General features: G+C 61.8%; 14 non-coding genes across 14 annotated transcripts; all 14 read left to right on the plus strand.

The window, feature by feature from the left end:
- Positions 1-133: 133 nt before the first annotated feature.
- On the plus strand, positions 134-319 carry LOC148806953 (U2 spliceosomal RNA). The gene has a single exon (XR_016089063.1). It is a non-coding gene; the product is annotated as a U2 spliceosomal RNA (small nuclear RNA).
- A 785-nt stretch (positions 320-1,104) lies between these two features.
- Positions 1,105-1,295, plus strand: LOC148806954 (U2 spliceosomal RNA). Its single transcript, XR_016089056.1, has one exon. It is a non-coding gene; the product is annotated as a U2 spliceosomal RNA (small nuclear RNA).
- A 783-nt stretch (positions 1,296-2,078) lies between these two features.
- On the plus strand, positions 2,079-2,269 carry LOC148806955 (U2 spliceosomal RNA). The gene has a single exon (XR_016089068.1). It is a non-coding gene; the product is annotated as a U2 spliceosomal RNA (small nuclear RNA).
- Positions 2,270-3,058: 789 nt separating this feature from the next.
- Positions 3,059-3,249, plus strand: LOC148806956 (U2 spliceosomal RNA). The gene has a single exon (XR_016089076.1). It is a non-coding gene; the product is annotated as a U2 spliceosomal RNA (small nuclear RNA).
- Positions 3,250-4,034: 785 nt separating this feature from the next.
- On the plus strand, positions 4,035-4,225 carry LOC148806957 (U2 spliceosomal RNA). Its single transcript, XR_016089079.1, has one exon. It is a non-coding gene; the product is annotated as a U2 spliceosomal RNA (small nuclear RNA).
- Positions 4,226-5,010: 785 nt separating this feature from the next.
- Positions 5,011-5,201, plus strand: LOC148806958 (U2 spliceosomal RNA). Its single transcript, XR_016089080.1, has one exon. It is a non-coding gene; the product is annotated as a U2 spliceosomal RNA (small nuclear RNA).
- A 785-nt stretch (positions 5,202-5,986) lies between these two features.
- On the plus strand, positions 5,987-6,177 carry LOC148806959 (U2 spliceosomal RNA). Its single transcript, XR_016089081.1, has one exon. It is a non-coding gene; the product is annotated as a U2 spliceosomal RNA (small nuclear RNA).
- Positions 6,178-6,962: 785 nt separating this feature from the next.
- On the plus strand, positions 6,963-7,153 carry LOC148806960 (U2 spliceosomal RNA). The gene has a single exon (XR_016089082.1). It is a non-coding gene; the product is annotated as a U2 spliceosomal RNA (small nuclear RNA).
- Positions 7,154-7,936: 783 nt separating this feature from the next.
- LOC148806961 (U2 spliceosomal RNA) lies at positions 7,937-8,127 on the plus strand. Its single transcript, XR_016089083.1, has one exon. It is a non-coding gene; the product is annotated as a U2 spliceosomal RNA (small nuclear RNA).
- A 783-nt stretch (positions 8,128-8,910) lies between these two features.
- On the plus strand, positions 8,911-9,101 carry LOC148806962 (U2 spliceosomal RNA). Its single transcript, XR_016089084.1, has one exon. It is a non-coding gene; the product is annotated as a U2 spliceosomal RNA (small nuclear RNA).
- A 785-nt stretch (positions 9,102-9,886) lies between these two features.
- LOC148806963 (U2 spliceosomal RNA) lies at positions 9,887-10,077 on the plus strand. Its single transcript, XR_016089085.1, has one exon. It is a non-coding gene; the product is annotated as a U2 spliceosomal RNA (small nuclear RNA).
- A 784-nt stretch (positions 10,078-10,861) lies between these two features.
- On the plus strand, positions 10,862-11,052 carry LOC148806964 (U2 spliceosomal RNA). The gene has a single exon (XR_016089086.1). It is a non-coding gene; the product is annotated as a U2 spliceosomal RNA (small nuclear RNA).
- Positions 11,053-11,837: 785 nt separating this feature from the next.
- On the plus strand, positions 11,838-12,028 carry LOC148806965 (U2 spliceosomal RNA). The gene has a single exon (XR_016089088.1). It is a non-coding gene; the product is annotated as a U2 spliceosomal RNA (small nuclear RNA).
- Positions 12,029-12,812: 784 nt separating this feature from the next.
- Positions 12,813-13,003, plus strand: LOC148806966 (U2 spliceosomal RNA). Its single transcript, XR_016089089.1, has one exon. It is a non-coding gene; the product is annotated as a U2 spliceosomal RNA (small nuclear RNA).
- Positions 13,004-16,730: the final 3,727 nt, after the last annotated feature.

The raw sequence follows: 16,730 nt of genomic DNA on the forward strand, positions 1-16,730 counted from the left end.
ACCTTGTTTGTCAATGGGAAAATGTGTATTTCGTTTGTTTGTGATTTGTTTTTTATGTTTTATTAGAAAACGGTACTTTGTGTTTATAATTATGGTCGAAATCAATGTAATGTGAAATTATGAAATTTAATGAACTGTTTTTCAATAAAAAAAAAAAAAAAAAAAATCTGTTCTTATCAGTTTAATATCTGATACGTCCCCCATCGGGGGACCACATATTAAACGGATTTTTGGAACAGGGAGCTGGATCAGGAGCTTGCTCCGTCCTCTCCACGCATCGGCCCGGTATTGCAGCGCCTCCGGGAACGGTGCACTACCTTCTCTCAGCGGTGAAAAGACAGACGTAGCTAGCAAGCAAGCGAGGTGGACCGGAGCTCCTTCCTCTCCGGTCTCGTCTCTCGTCCATCTGTGTGTCTCTGTGTCTCTCTCTCTCCCCCTCCCCGTTCCCGTGCTCCCTCCGTGCACTTTCCCGCGCCTCGACTCTCTCGGCAAGCAGGCCGGCCCCCTTTTCGGCTCCCGTGCGTTTTCCCTCCAAAAAACTTAGTTTTTTCCTCCTTTTTCCAGGGAGGCAGGCGTGGCTTGTGTGTGTGTGTGTGTGTGTGTGTGTGTGTGTGTGTGTGTGTGTGTGTGTGTCCCCGTCCTTGCAGGCGGGCCCCTTTCGACAGCCGGCCGTTTTCCCTCCAAAAAACTTAGTATATACACCTTTTCTTTCTTTTTTTCGGCAGGCAGGCAGGTGTGTGTGTGTCCCCGTCCCTCCCGAGAGAGCGCTGCCCCTTGCCTCTGCCCGCAGGTGCCGACGGTCCGCTTTCGCTTGCAGCTCACTCGGCACGGCTGCTGCTGGTGGGAGGGGCCTAAGCTAAGGAGGCCGGCCGGCTGGCGCCCCCCGCGGCTGCGGTCGTTGTCGGGCCGTTGACAGGAGATCAAAGAGCAGGGCCCCCGCCCGGGACTGGCGGGCAGGCAGGCGAGCAAGCAGGCAGGCAAGAGAGGGGGAGAGCGGAGTCCGGGCGGCCGGCAGCCGCGTGCGGACCGGGCTCCAGAGGCGTCGGCCTGCGCCGCTGCGCGCCAGCCGGACGCCCGCGCGCCCGCCCAAGGCCGGCGTCGGGCATCGCTTCTCGGCCTTTTGGCTAAGATCAAGTGTAGTATCTGTTCTTATCAGTTTAATATCTGATACGTCCCCCATCGGGGGACCACATATTAAACGGATTTTTGGAACAGGGAGCTGGATCAGGAGCTTGCTCCGTCCTCTCCACGCATCGGCCCGGTATTGCAGCGCCTCCGGGAACGGTGCACTACCTTCTCTCAGCGGTGAAAAGACAGACGTAGCTAGCAAGCAAGCGAGGTGGACCGGAGCTCCTTCCTCTCCGGTCTCGTCTCTCGTCCATCTGTGTGTCTCTGTGTCTCTCTCTCTCCCCCTCCCCGTTCCCGTGCTCCCTCCGTGCACTTTCCCGCGCCTCGACTCTCTCGGCAAGCAGGCCGGCCCCCTTTTCGGCTCCCGTGCGTTTTCCCTCCAAAAAACTTAGTTTTTTCCTCCTTTTTCCAGGGAGGCAGGCGTGGCTTGTGTGTGTGTGTGTGTGTGTGTGTGTGTGTGTGTGTGTGTGTGTGTGTGTCCCCGTCCTTGCAGGCGGGCCCCTTTCGACAGCCGGCCGTTTTCCCTCCAAAAAACTTAGTATATACACCTTTTCTTTCTTTTTTTCGGCAGGCAGGCAGGTGTGTGTGTGTCCCCGTCCCTCCCGAGAGAGCGCTGCCCCTTGCCTCTGCCCGCAGGTGCCGACGGTCCGCTTTCGCTTGCAGCTCACTCGGCACGGCTGCTGCTGGTGGGAGGGGCCTAAGCTAAGGAGGCCGGCCGGCTGGCGCCCCCCGCGGCTGCGGTCGTTGTCGGGCCGTTGACAGGAGATCAAAGAGCAGGGCCCCCGCCCGGGACTGGCGGGCAGGCAGGCGAGCAAGCAGGCAGGCAAGAGAGGGGGAGAGCGGAGTCCGGGCGGCCGGCAGCCGCGTGCGGACCGGGCTCCAGAGGCGTCGGCCTGCGCCGCTGCGCGCCAGCCGGACGCCCGCGCGCCCGCCCAAGGCCGGCGTCGGGCATCGCTTCTCGGCCTTTTGGCTAAGATCAAGTGTAGTATCTGTTCTTATCAGTTTAATATCTGATACGTCCCCCATCGGGGGACCACATATTAAACGGATTTTTGGAACAGGGAGCTGGATCAGGAGCTTGCTCCGTCCTCTCCACGCATCGGCCCGGTATTGCAGCGCCTCCGGGAACGGTGCACTACCTTCTCTCAGCGGTGAAAAGACAGACGTAGCTAGCAAGCAAGCGAGGTGGACCGGAGCTCCTTCCTCTCCGGTCTCGTCTCTCGTCCATCTGTGTGTCTCTGTGTCTCTCTCTCTCCCCCTCCCCGTTCCCGTGCTCCCTCCGTGCACTTTCCCGCGCCTCGACTCTCTCGGCAAGCAGGCCGGCCCCCTTTTCGGCTCCCGTGCGTTTTCCCTCCAAAAAACTTAGTTTTTTCCTCCTTTTTCCAGGGAGGCAGGCGTGGCTTGTGTGTGTGTGTGTGTGTGTGTGTGTGTGTGTGTGTGTGTGTGTGTGTGTGTGTGTCCCCGTCCTTGCAGGCGGGCCCCTTTCGACAGCCGGCCGTTTTCCCTCCAAAAAACTTAGTATATACACCTTTTCTTTCTTTTTTTCGGCAGGCAGGCAGGTGTGTGTGTGTCCCCGTCCCTCCCGAGAGAGCGCTGCCCCTTGCCTCTGCCCGCAGGTGCCGACGGTCCGCTTTCGCTTGCAGCTCACTCGGCACGGCTGCTGCTGGTGGGAGGGGCCTAAGCTAAGGAGGCCGGCCGGCTGGCGCCCCCCGCGGCTGCGGTCGTTGTCGGGCCGTTGACAGGAGATCAAAGAGCAGGGCCCCCGCCCGGGACTGGCGGGCAGGCAGGCGAGCAAGCAGGCAGGCAAGAGAGGGGGAGAGCGGAGTCCGGGCGGCCGGCAGCCGCGTGCGGACCGGGCTCCAGAGGCGTCGGCCTGCGCCGCTGCGCGCCAGCCGGACGCCCGCGCGCCCGCCCAAGGCCGGCGTCGGGCATCGCTTCTCGGCCTTTTGGCTAAGATCAAGTGTAGTATCTGTTCTTATCAGTTTAATATCTGATACGTCCCCCATCGGGGGACCACATATTAAACGGATTTTTGGAACAGGGAGCTGGATCAGGAGCTTGCTCCGTCCTCTCCACGCATCGGCCCGGTATTGCAGCGCCTCCGGGAACGGTGCACTACCTTCTCTCAGCGGTGAAAAGACAGACGTAGCTAGCAAGCAAGCGAGGTGGACCGGAGCTCCTTCCTCTCCGGTCTCGTCTCTCGTCCATCTGTGTGTCTCTGTGTCTCTCTCTCTCCCCCTCCCCGTTCCCGTGCTCCCTCCGTGCACTTTCCCGCGCCTCGACTCTCTCGGCAAGCAGGCCGGCCCCCTTTTCGGCTCCCGTGCGTTTTCCCTCCAAAAAACTTAGTTTTTTCCTCCTTTTTCCAGGGAGGCAGGCGTGGCTTGTGTGTGTGTGTGTGTGTGTGTGTGTGTGTGTGTGTGTGTGTGTGTGTGTGTCCCCGTCCTTGCAGGCGGGCCCCTTTCGACAGCCGGCCGTTTTCCCTCCAAAAAACTTAGTATATACACCTTTTCTTTCTTTTTTTCGGCAGGCAGGCAGGTGTGTGTGTGTCCCCGTCCCTCCCGAGAGAGCGCTGCCCCTTGCCTCTGCCCGCAGGTGCCGACGGTCCGCTTTCGCTTGCAGCTCACTCGGCACGGCTGCTGCTGGTGAGAGGGGCCTAAGCTAAGGAGGCCGGCCGGCTGGCGCCCCCCGCGGCTGCGGTCGTTGTCGGGCCGTTGACAGGAGATCAAAGAGCAGGGCCCCCGCCCGGGACTGGCGGGCAGGCAGGCGAGCAAGCAGGCAGGCAAGAGAGGGGGAGAGCGGAGTCCGGGCGGCCGGCAGCCGCGTGCGGACCGGGCTCCAGAGGCGTCGGCCTGCGCCGCTGCGCGCCAGCCGGACGCCCGCGCGCCCGCCCAAGGCCGGCGTCGGGCATCGCTTCTCGGCCTTTTGGCTAAGATCAAGTGTAGTATCTGTTCTTATCAGTTTAATATCTGATACGTCCCCCATCGGGGGACCACATATTAAACGGATTTTTGGAACAGGGAGCTGGATCAGGAGCTTGCTCCGTCCTCTCCACGCATCGGCCCGGTATTGCAGCGCCTCCGGGAACGGTGCACTACCTTCTCTCAGCGGTGAAAAGACAGACGTAGCTAGCAAGCAAGCGAGGTGGACCGGAGCTCCTTCCTCTCCGGTCTCGTCTCTCGTCCATCTGTGTGTCTCTGTGTCTCTCTCTCTCCCCCTCCCCGTTCCCGTGCTCCCTCCGTGCACTTTCCCGCGCCTCGACTCTCTCGGCAAGCAGGCCGGCCCCCTTTTCGGCTCCCGTGCGTTTTCCCTCCAAAAAACTTAGTTTTTTCCTCCTTTTTCCAGGGAGGCAGGCGTGGCTTGTGTGTGTGTGTGTGTGTGTGTGTGTGTGTGTGTGTGTGTGTGTGTGTGTGTCCCCGTCCTTGCAGGCGGGCCCCTTTCGACAGCCGGCCGTTTTCCCTCCAAAAAACTTAGTATATACACCTTTTCTTTCTTTTTTTCGGCAGGCAGGCAGGTGTGTGTGTGTCCCCGTCCCTCCCGAGAGAGCGCTGCCCCTTGCCTCTGCCCGCAGGTGCCGACGGTCCGCTTTCGCTTGCAGCTCACTCGGCACGGCTGCTGCTGGTGGGAGGGGCCTAAGCTAAGGAGGCCGGCCGGCTGGCGCCCCCCGCGGCTGCGGTCGTTGTCGGGCCGTTGACAGGAGATCAAAGAGCAGGGCCCCCGCCCGGGACTGGCGGGCAGGCAGGCGAGCAAGCAGGCAGGCAAGAGAGGGGGAGAGCGGAGTCCGGGCGGCCGGCAGCCGCGTGCGGACCGGGCTCCAGAGGCGTCGGCCTGCGCCGCTGCGCGCCAGCCGGACGCCCGCGCGCCCGCCCAAGGCCGGCGTCGGGCATCGCTTCTCGGCCTTTTGGCTAAGATCAAGTGTAGTATCTGTTCTTATCAGTTTAATATCTGATACGTCCCCCATCGGGGGACCACATATTAAACGGATTTTTGGAACAGGGAGCTGGATCAGGAGCTTGCTCCGTCCTCTCCACGCATCGGCCCGGTATTGCAGCGCCTCCGGGAACGGTGCACTACCTTCTCTCAGCGGTGAAAAGACAGACGTAGCTAGCAAGCAAGCGAGGTGGACCGGAGCTCCTTCCTCTCCGGTCTCGTCTCTCGTCCATCTGTGTGTCTCTGTGTCTCTCTCTCTCCCCCTCCCCGTTCCCGTGCTCCCTCCGTGCACTTTCCCGCGCCTCGACTCTCTCGGCAAGCAGGCCGGCCCCCTTTTCGGCTCCCGTGCGTTTTCCCTCCAAAAAACTTAGTTTTTTCCTCCTTTTTCCAGGGAGGCAGGCGTGGCTTGTGTGTGTGTGTGTGTGTGTGTGTGTGTGTGTGTGTGTGTGTGTGTGTGTGTCCCCGTCCTTGCAGGCGGGCCCCTTTCGACAGCCGGCCGTTTTCCCTCCAAAAAACTTAGTATATACACCTTTTCTTTCTTTTTTTCGGCAGGCAGGCAGGTGTGTGTGTGTCCCCGTCCCTCCCGAGAGAGCGCTGCCCCTTGCCTCTGCCCGCAGGTGCCGACGGTCCGCTTTCGCTTGCAGCTCACTCGGCACGGCTGCTGCTGGTGGGAGGGGCCTAAGCTAAGGAGGCCGGCCGGCTGGCGCCCCCCGCGGCTGCGGTCGTTGTCGGGCCGTTGACAGGAGATCAAAGAGCAGGGCCCCCGCCCGGGACTGGCGGGCAGGCAGGCGAGCAAGCAGGCAGGCAAGAGAGGGGGAGAGCGGAGTCCGGGCGGCCGGCAGCCGCGTGCGGACCGGGCTCCAGAGGCGTCGGCCTGCGCCGCTGCGCGCCAGCCGGACGCCCGCGCGCCCGCCCAAGGCCGGCGTCGGGCATCGCTTCTCGGCCTTTTGGCTAAGATCAAGTGTAGTATCTGTTCTTATCAGTTTAATATCTGATACGTCCCCCATCGGGGGACCACATATTAAACGGATTTTTGGAACAGGGAGCTGGATCAGGAGCTTGCTCCGTCCTCTCCACGCATCGGCCCGGTATTGCAGCGCCTCCGGGAACGGTGCACTACCTTCTCTCAGCGGTGAAAAGACAGACGTAGCTAGCAAGCAAGCGAGGTGGACCGGAGCTCCTTCCTCTCCGGTCTCGTCTCTCGTCCATCTGTGTGTCTCTGTGTCTCTCTCTCTCCCCCTCCCCGTTCCCGTGCTCCCTCCGTGCACTTTCCCGCGCCTCGACTCTCTCGGCAAGCAGGCCGGCCCCCTTTTCGGCTCCCGTGCGTTTTCCCTCCAAAAAACTTAGTTTTTTCCTCCTTTTTCCAGGGAGGCAGGCGTGGCTTGTGTGTGTGTGTGTGTGTGTGTGTGTGTGTGTGTGTGTGTGTGTGTGTGTGTCCCCGTCCTTGCAGGCGGGCCCCTTTCGACAGCCGGCCGTTTTCCCTCCAAAAAACTTAGTATATACACCTTTTCTTTCTTTTTTTCGGCAGGCAGGCAGGTGTGTGTGTGTCCCCGTCCCTCCCGAGAGAGCGCTGCCCCTTGCCTCTGCCCGCAGGTGCCGACGGTCCGCTTTCGCTTGCAGCTCACTCGGCACGGCTGCTGCTGGTGGGAGGGGCCTAAGCTAAGGAGGCCGGCCGGCTGGCGCCCCCCGCGGCTGCGGTCGTTGTCGGGCCGTTGACAGGAGATCAAAGAGCAGGGCCCCCGCCCGGGACTGGCGGGCAGGCAGGCGAGCAAGCAGGCAGGCAAGAGAGGGGGAGAGCGGAGTCCGGGCGGCCGGCAGCCGCGTGCGGACCGGGCTCCAGAGGCGTCGGCCTGCGCCGCTGCGCGCCAGCCGGACGCCCGCGCGCCCGCCCAAGGCCGGCGTCGGGCATCGCTTCTCGGCCTTTTGGCTAAGATCAAGTGTAGTATCTGTTCTTATCAGTTTAATATCTGATACGTCCCCCATCGGGGGACCACATATTAAACGGATTTTTGGAACAGGGAGCTGGATCAGGAGCTTGCTCCGTCCTCTCCACGCATCGGCCCGGTATTGCAGCGCCTCCGGGAACGGTGCACTACCTTCTCTCAGCGGTGAAAAGACAGACGTAGCTAGCAAGCAAGCGAGGTGGACCGGAGCTCCTTCCTCTCCGGTCTCGTCTCTCGTCCATCTGTGTGTCTCTGTGTCTCTCTCTCTCCCCCTCCCCGTTCCCGTGCTCCCTCCGTGCACTTTCCCGCGCCTCGACTCTCTCGGCAAGCAGGCCGGCCCCCTTTTCGGCTCCCGTGCGTTTTCCCTCCAAAAAACTTAGTTTTTTCCTCCTTTTTCCAGGGAGGCAGGCGTGGCTTGTGTGTGTGTGTGTGTGTGTGTGTGTGTGTGTGTGTGTGTGTGTGTGTGTGTCCCCGTCCTTGCAGGCGGGCCCCTTTCGACAGCCGGCCGTTTTCCCTCCAAAAAACTTAGTATATACATTTTCTTTCTTTTTTTCGGCAGGCAGGCAGGTGTGTGTGTGTCCCCGTCCCTCCCGAGAGAGCGCTGCCCCTTGCCTCTGCCCGCAGGTGCCGACGGTCCGCTTTCGCTTGCAGCTCACTCGGCACGGCTGCTGCTGGTGGGAGGGGCCTAAGCTAAGGAGGCCGGCCGGCTGGCGCCCCCCGCGGCTGCGGTCGTTGTCGGGCCGTTGACAGGAGATCAAAGAGCAGGGCCCCCGCCCGGGACTGGCGGGCAGGCAGGCGAGCAAGCAGGCAGGCAAGAGAGGGGGAGAGCGGAGTCCGGGCGGCCGGCAGCCGCGTGCGGACCGGGCTCCAGAGGCGTCGGCCTGCGCCGCTGCGCGCCAGCCGGACGCCCGCGCGCCCGCCCAAGGCCGGCGTCGGGCATCGCTTCTCGGCCTTTTGGCTAAGATCAAGTGTAGTATCTGTTCTTATCAGTTTAATATCTGATACGTCCCCCATCGGGGGACCACATATTAAACGGATTTTTGGAACAGGGAGCTGGATCAGGAGCTTGCTCCGTCCTCTCCACGCATCGGCCCGGTATTGCAGCGCCTCCGGGAACGGTGCACTACCTTCTCTCAGCGGTGAAAAGACAGACGTAGCTAGCAAGCAAGCGAGGTGGACCGGAGCTCCTTCCTCTCCGGTCTCGTCTCTCGTCCATCTGTGTGTCTCTGTGTCTCTCTCTCTCCCCCTCCCCGTTCCCGTGCTCCCTCCGTGCACTTTCCCGCGCCTCGACTCTCTCGGCAAGCAGGCCGGCCCCCTTTTCGGCTCCCGTGCGTTTTCCCTCCAAAAAACTTAGTTTTTTCCTCCTTTTTCCAGGGAGGCAGGCGTGGCTTGTGTGTGTGTGTGTGTGTGTGTGTGTGTGTGTGTGTGTGTGTGTGTGTGTCCCCGTCCTTGCAGGCGGGCCCCTTTCGACAGCCGGCCGTTTTCCCTCCAAAAAACTTAGTATATACACCTTTTCTTTCTTTTTTTCGGCAGGCAGGCAGGTGTGTGTGTGTCCCCGTCCCTCCCGAGAGAGCGCTGCCCCTTGCCTCTGCCCGCAGGTGCCGACGGTCCGCTTTCGCTTGCAGCTCACTCGGCACGGCTGCTGCTGGTGGGAGGGGCCTAAGCTAAGGAGGCCGGCCGGCTGGCGCCCCCCGCGGCTGCGGTCGTTGTCGGGCCGTTGACAGGAGATCAAAGAGCAGGGCCCCCGCCCGGGACTGGCGGGCAGGCAGGCGAGCAAGCAGGCAGGCAAGAGAGGGGGAGAGCGGAGTCCGGGCGGCCGGCAGCCGCGTGCGGACCGGGCTCCAGAGGCGTCGGCCTGCGCCGCTGCGCGCCAGCCGGACGCCCGCGCGCCCGCCCAAGGCCGGCGTCGGGCATCGCTTCTCGGCCTTTTGGCTAAGATCAAGTGTAGTATCTGTTCTTATCAGTTTAATATCTGATACGTCCCCCATCGGGGGACCACATATTAAACGGATTTTTGGAACAGGGAGCTGGATCAGGAGCTTGCTCCGTCCTCTCCACGCATCGGCCCGGTATTGCAGCGCCTCCGGGAACGGTGCACTACCTTCTCTCAGCGGTGAAAAGACAGACGTAGCTAGCAAGCAAGCGAGGTGGACCGGAGCTCCTTCCTCTCCGGTCTCGTCTCTCGTCCATCTGTGTGTCTCTGTGTCTCTCTCTCTCCCCCTCCCCGTTCCCGTGCTCCCTCCGTGCACTTTCCCGCGCCTCGACTCTCTCGGCAAGCAGGCCGGCCCCCTTTTCGGCTCCCGTGCGTTTTCCCTCCAAAAAACTTAGTTTTTTCCTCCTTTTTCCAGGGAGGCAGGCGTGGCTTGTGTGTGTGTGTGTGTGTGTGTGTGTGTGTGTGTGTGTGTGTGTGTGTGTGTCCCCGTCCTTGCAGGCGGGCCCCTTTCGACAGCCGGCCGTTTTCCCTCCAAAAAACTTAGTATATACACCTTTTCTTTCTTTTTTTCGGCAGGCAGGCAGGTGTGTGTGTGTCCCCGTCCCTCCCGAGAGAGCGCTGCCCCTTGCCTCTGCCCGCAGGTGCCGACGGTCCGCTTTCGCTTGCAGCTCACTCGGCACGGCTGCTGCTGGTGGGAGGGGCCTAAGCTAAGGAGGCCGGCCGGCTGGCGCCCCCCGCGGCTGCGGTCGTTGTCGGGCCGTTGACAGGAGATCAAAGAGCAGGGCCCCCGCCCGGGACTGGCGGGCAGGCAGGCGAGCAAGCAGGCAGGCAAGAGAGGGGGAGAGCGGAGTCCGGGCGGCCGGCAGCCGCGTGCGGACCGGGCTCCAGAGGCGTCGGCCTGCGCCGCTGCGCGCCAGCCGGACGCCCGCGCGCCCGCCCAAGGCCGGCGTCGGGCATCGCTTCTCGGCCTTTTGGCTAAGATCAAGTGTAGTATCTGTTCTTATCAGTTTAATATCTGATACGTCCCCCATCGGGGGACCACATATTAAACGGATTTTTGGAACAGGGAGCTGGATCAGGAGCTTGCTCCGTCCTCTCCACGCATCGGCCCGGTATTGCAGCGCCTCCGGGAACGGTGCACTACCTTCTCTCAGCGGTGAAAAGACAGACGTAGCTAGCAAGCAAGCGAGGTGGACCGGAGCTCCTTCCTCTCCGGTCTCGTCTCTCGTCCATCTGTGTGTCTCTGTGTCTCTCTCTCTCCCCCTCCCCGTTCCCGTGCTCCCTCCGTGCACTTTCCCGCGCCTCGACTCTCTCGGCAAGCAGGCCGGCCCCCTTTTCGGCTCCCGTGCGTTTTCCCTCCAAAAAACTTAGTTTTTTCCTCCTTTTTCCAGGGAGGCAGGCGTGGCTGTGTGTGTGTGTGTGTGTGTGTGTGTGTGTGTGTGTGTGTGTGTGTGTGTGTCCCCGTCCTTGCAGGCGGGCCCCTTTCGACAGCCGGCCGTTTTCCCTCCAAAAAACTTAGTATATACACCTTTTCTTTCTTTTTTTCGGCAGGCAGGCAGGTGTGTGTGTGTCCCCGTCCCTCCCGAGAGAGCGCTGCCCCTTGCCTCTGCCCGCAGGTGCCGACGGTCCGCTTTCGCTTGCAGCTCACTCGGCACGGCTGCTGCTGGTGAGAGGGGCCTAAGCTAAGGAGGCCGGCCGGCTGGCGCCCCCCGCGGCTGCGGTCGTTGTCGGGCCGTTGACAGGAGATCAAAGAGCAGGGCCCCCGCCCGGGACTGGCGGGCAGGCAGGCGAGCAAGCAGGCAGGCAAGAGAGGGGGAGAGCGGAGTCCGGGCGGCCGGCAGCCGCGTGCGGACCGGGCTCCAGAGGCGTCGGCCTGCGCCGCTGCGCGCCAGCCGGACGCCCGCGCGCCCGCCCAAGGCCGGCGTCGGGCATCGCTTCTCGGCCTTTTGGCTAAGATCAAGTGTAGTATCTGTTCTTATCAGTTTAATATCTGATACGTCCCCCATCGGGGGACCACATATTAAACGGATTTTTGGAACAGGGAGCTGGATCAGGAGCTTGCTCCGTCCTCTCCACGCATCGGCCCGGTATTGCAGCGCCTCCGGGAACGGTGCACTACCTTCTCTCAGCGGTGAAAAGACAGACGTAGCTAGCAAGCAAGCGAGGTGGACCGGAGCTCCTTCCTCTCCGGTCTCGTCTCTCGTCCATCTGTGTGTCTCTGTGTCTCTCTCTCTCCCCCTCCCCGTTCCCGTGCTCCCTCCGTGCACTTTCCCGCGCCTCGACTCTCTCGGCAAGCAGGCCGGCCCCCTTTTCGGCTCCCGTGCGTTTTCCCTCCAAAAAACTTAGTTTTTTCCTCCTTTTTCCAGGGAGGCAGGCGTGGCTTGTGTGTGTGTGTGTGTGTGTGTGTGTGTGTGTGTGTGTGTGTGTGTGTGTGTCCCCGTCCTTGCAGGCGGGCCCCTTTCGACAGCCGGCCGTTTTCCCTCCAAAAAACTTAGTATATACACCTTTTCTTTCTTTTTTTCGGCAGGCAGGCAGGTGTGTGTGTGTCCCCGTCCCTCCCGAGAGAGCGCTGCCCCTTGCCTCTGCCCGCAGGTGCCGACGGTCCGCTTTCGCTTGCAGCTCACTCGGCACGGCTGCTGCTGGTGGGAGGGGCCTAAGCTAAGGAGGCCGGCCGGCTGGCGCCCCCCGCGGCTGCGGTCGTTGTCGGGCCGTTGACAGGAGATCAAAGAGCAGGGCCCCCGCCCGGGACTGGCGGGCAGGCAGGCGAGCAAGCAGGCAGGCAAGAGAGGGGGAGAGCGGAGTCCGGGCGGCCGGCAGCCGCGTGCGGACCGGGCTCCAGAGGCGTCGGCCTGCGCCGCTGCGCGCCAGCCGGACGCCCGCGCGCCCGCCCAAGGCCGGCGTCGGGCATCGCTTCTCGGCCTTTTGGCTAAGATCAAGTGTAGTATCTGTTCTTATCAGTTTAATATCTGATACGTCCCCCATCGGGGGACCACATATTAAACGGATTTTTGGAACAGGGAGCTGGATCAGGAGCTTGCTCCGTCCTCTCCACGCATCGGCCCGGTATTGCAGCGCCTCCGGGAACGGTGCACTACCTTCTCTCAGCGGTGAAAAGACAGACGTAGCTAGCAAGCAAGCGAGGTGGACCGGAGCTCCTTCCTCTCCGGTCTCGTCTCTCGTCCATCTGTGTGTCTCTGTGTCTCTCTCTCTCCCCCTCCCCGTTCCCGTGCTCCCTCCGTGCACTTTCCCGCGCCTCGACTCTCTCGGCAAGCAGGCCGGCCCCCTTTTCGGCTCCCGTGCGTTTTCCCTCCAAAAAACTTAGTTTTTTCCTCCTTTTTCCAGGGAGGCAGGCGTGGCTGTGTGTGTGTGTGTGTGTGTGTGTGTGTGTGTGTGTGTGTGTGTGTGTGTGTCCCCGTCCTTGCAGGCGGGCCCCTTTCGACAGCCGGCCGTTTTCCCTCCAAAAAACTTAGTATATACACCTTTTCTTTCTTTTTTTCGGCAGGCAGGCAGGTGTGTGTGTGTCCCCGTCCCTCCCGAGAGAGCGCTGCCCCTTGCCTCTGCCCGCAGGTGCCGACGGTCCGCTTTCGCTTGCAGCTCACTCGGCACGGCTGCTGCTGGTGGGAGGGGCCTAAGCTAAGGAGGCCGGCCGGCTGGCGCCCCCCGCGGCTGCGGTCGTTGTCGGGCCGTTGACAGGAGATCAAAGAGCAGGGCCCCCGCCCGGGACTGGCGGGCAGGCAGGCGAGCAAGCAGGCAGGCAAGAGAGGGGGAGAGCGGAGTCCGGGCGGCCGGCAGCCGCGTGCGGACCGGGCTCCAGAGGCGTCGGCCTGCGCCGCTGCGCGCCAGCCGGACGCCCGCGCGCCCGCCCAAGGCCGGCGTCGGGCATCGCTTCTCGGCCTTTTGGCTAAGATCAAGTGTAGTATCTGTTCTTATCAGTTTAATATCTGATACGTCCCCCATCGGGGGACCACATATTAAACGGATTTTTGGAACAGGGAGCTGGATCAGGAGCTTGCTCCGTCCTCTCCACGCATCGGCCCGGTATTGCAGCGCCTCCGGGAACGGTGCACTACCTTCTCTCAGCGGTGAAAAGACAGACGTAGCTAGCAAGCAAGCGAGGTGGACCGGAGCTCCTTCCTCTCCGGTCTCGTCTCTCGTCCATCTGTGTGTCTCTGTGTCTCTCTCTCTCCCCCTCCCCGTTCCCGTGCTCCCTCCGTGCACTTTCCCGCGCCTCGACTCTCTCGGCAAGCAGGCCGGCCCCCTTTTCGGCTCCCGTGCGTTTTCCCTCCAAAAAACTTAGTTTTTTCCTCCTTTTTCCAGGGAGGCAGGCGTGGCTTGTGTGTGTGTGTGTGTGTGTGTGTGTGTGTGTGTGTGTGTGTGTGTGTGTGCCCCGTCCTTGCAGGCGGGCCCCTTTCGACAGCCGGCCGTTTTCTCCAAAAAACTTAGTATATACACCTTTTCTTTCTTTTTTTCGGCAGGCAGGCAGGTGTGTGTGTGTCCCCGTCCCTCCCGAGAGAGCGCTGCCCCTTGCCTCTGCCCGCAGGTGCCGACGGTCCGCTTTCGCTTGCAGCTCACTCGGCACGGCTGCTGCTGGTGGGAGGGGCCTAAGCTAAGGAGGCCGGCCGGCTGGCGCCCCCCGCGGCTGCGGTCGTTGTCGGGCCGTTGACAGGAGATCAAAGAGCAGGGCCCCCGCCCGGGACTGGCGGGCAGGCAGGCGAGCAAGCAGGCAGGCAAGAGAGGGGGAGAGCGGAGTCCGGGCGGCCGGCAGCCGCGTGCGGACCGGGCTCCAGAGGCGTCGGCCTGCGCCGCTGCGCGCCAGCCGGACGCCCGCGCGCCCGCCCAAGGCCGGCGTCGGGCATCGCTTCTCGGCCTTTTGGCCAAGATCCAAAGGTGCGTGGCTTGACCGCGGCTGGAGGGCTTGCTAAAGGACGAGAAGGGCGAAGGACGGAGAGAGCGGCGGACCCTACCTGAGGGGACATCACTACAGGGAAGGCAACAGGATCGCATCCTTTTTTGCTGGGGAGTAGGCTGCTTGCAGCCGAAAGGCTGCGCTCCGGGATGGCCACGGACCCCGGAGAATCCAGGAGGGCTGGGACGGATCCCAGCGTGAGATGGACCATCAGACTGAATTGGAAGGCGGAGACGGAGATGCCTGGGCGAGAGGAGGTAGAAGACAAAATTTTGTTTGACATTTTGGGAGTTAGCGTGGCGGAACTTAAATGTGTGCAGGGGAACCGGGCACAGAAATTTTTGGATGTCACCTTTGTGAACGCGGATGTCTATGGACGGGTAGTGAAGAGATGCACAGAGGTCATCGAGAGTGGAGGGATGCGCGAGTACGAGTGCGGCGGACTGCAGGGAGACAACAGGCGGTGGGTGGTAGTGCACATGTTCGAGCCCTTCATCACAGATACCGATGTCACGGCCTTCCTTCGGCGGTATGTGGAAGTGAGAAGCGGGCCCCATATCATCCAGGATACCCGGAAAGTCTGGACCGGCAAACGAAGATACGAGGTCGAACTAAGGAGGGACAGCAGAACCAACGACGGGTTTGCCCACCCACCGGCCACCTTTGCCATCGGATCAGGTAGGGGGTATTTGTACTATTGGAACCAGCCGGATTTTTGCCGCAAGTGTCGCAGATCCGGACACCGAGAGGGGGCGTGTCAGGCAACGGAGTGCGGACGGTGCAATGAGCGGGGCCACTCGACACGGCAGTGTCCAGTGAAAGAGTGCTCCCTGTGCGGCAACACGGGGCACTTGTTCCGCCAGTGCATAAAAAGAAGCGCCGAGTATAACAGGGTGATGTTCGAGGGGGCAAGGTTGGCAGTGGAGGACGGCGAAGAGGAAGATCAGCCAGAGGGTAGTGCAGCCCCTGGCGGGGGAGGGAAGGAAGGAAGCAGACGGCAGGAACAGGTGGAGGACGATCAACGGGTGGAGAGAGAGGACGAACAGCCGGGAACTTCTCGGGAGGCCGAGGACAGCGAAGAGAGCTGGGCGCTGGTGGTGAAGAAAGGACACCGCAGGAAGGGGAAGGGAGCACCTGCAGCAGCAGCACCAGCGCCAGCAGAAGAGGAGAAGGCGGCGCCCCTACAGGGCAAACGGAAGAAGAAGATGAAGAAGCGGATGGGAGAAGAACAACAGTCCCAGGAGACCCAGGAGAAAAAGAAAAGGACAGTCAAGGGGGAAGAGCAGGACAGGAACCAGGGAGAGTTAGTGGACCCTGAGGGGATGGAAGAGGGGTCGGAGTACCTGTCAGCCTCGAGCGACTCGGAGCTCGAGAGCGCCGAAGACTCTCTTCCGCCTGGACAAGGATCAGGACCAGCACTAATGAGCTCCTTCTCGGTGTCGCGGAACACGACGGAGGACGGCAGCCCGGTGGTTACCTGCCAGGTGAGCATGGCCACCCCCGAGCAAGAACCCCAGTATAGCCCCGCCGAAGTCGGTTACATGTCCACCGACGACACTTCGGTAAGTACAGCAGGGGCAGCAAGCTCTCCCGAGCTCAGCCTCGAGGAGGCGATGGAGAGTGACACCCCCCCACGGGAACCGCCATGACCTTCGTGGCGGCAACGGTCAACGTGAGGGGTTTGAGAAGGCAGGACAAGAGAGTGGCAGTTTTCCGTTACCTGTCTCAGAGGCACCTGGACGTGGTCTTCCTGCAGGAAGTCCACCTTAAGGACCTCAACGACGTGAGGACCTTTCAGAGGGAGTGGAGGAAGGGTCCTTCGTGGTGGAGCGTCGGAGGGGTGAACTCCACCGGCGTCGGCATCTTGTGCGGCTCGCCAGGTTTCGTCGTCCAGTCGGTCAGCTCGGTCATCCCCGGACGTCTGCTGGTGGTGGACGGGATCTGGAGGAAAACAAGGGTCAGGTTAGTCAGCGTGTACGCCCCAGCAGACAGACGACAGCAGGGTACTTTCCTGAAAGACCTGGAGCCCCTGCTGTATACCAACAGGGAGCTGATCGTGGGCGGCGATTTCAACATCGACCTGGGAGACGCGCACGGCCAGGGAGTTCATCTCTTGAGGTCCTTGATCGTAGACTTCGGCCTTAGAGACGGGTTTCGGAATGTCGCACACCACACGTGGGATAACGGGAGAGGGATCTTCCGGCGATTGGACTACATCCTCTCTACTGTGAAGTGGAAAGTCCTGAGCAGGCAAGTGACCCCCACCTGGTTCTCGGATCATCGGCTGCTGTCGGTCTCTTTTGGTGTTGAGGACCCCGGCTTCCAGACTGGGTACTGGAAGCTGAACAGACAAGTTCTGCAGGAGGCGAGATACCGGAAGAAGATCGAGTCAGTGCTGAGGGACTTTGAGGAGAGGAGGGAGCTCTTTAGCTCCTCGGTGCACTGGTGGGAATCGTGTAAGGAGACTCTCGCGACGGTCACCAAGCGTTATTGCTGGATCCGGCGGAGTCTGGAGGAACGCCAGTGTGCCCATCTTCAAGAAGAACTCGAGGCGCTGTACGAGCAGCTGAACCAGGGGGGCGCTTTTGACGGCGAAAGGATCGCGGAGGTCAGAGGCCGGCTCAGAGACCAGTGGCTGCAGAGAGCGAAGGACTTCCTTTTCAGACTGCGGGGAGTGTGGAGAGAAGGGGAAGAACGATGCTCGCCCCAGTTCTTCGGCGCTGTGAGGAGACGGCAGGAGCGCTGTCTCTTCGAGAGCATCCAGCGCGAAGACGGGACTGCAGCCACGGACATACCCGGGATGGTGGAGTGTGCCACAGGGTTCTATACGTCTCTGTTTCAGGAGAAGGAGACCGACCCCAGCATCAGGGAGAAGCTCCTGGAAGGTGTGGAG

The sequence above is a fragment of the Atractosteus spatula genome, unplaced genomic scaffold (genome assembly GCF_055471065.1).
Source record: "Atractosteus spatula isolate fAtrSpa1 unplaced genomic scaffold, fAtrSpa1.hap1 Scaffold_42, whole genome shotgun sequence".
Lineage (NCBI taxonomy): Eukaryota > Metazoa > Chordata > Actinopteri > Semionotiformes > Lepisosteidae > Atractosteus > Atractosteus spatula.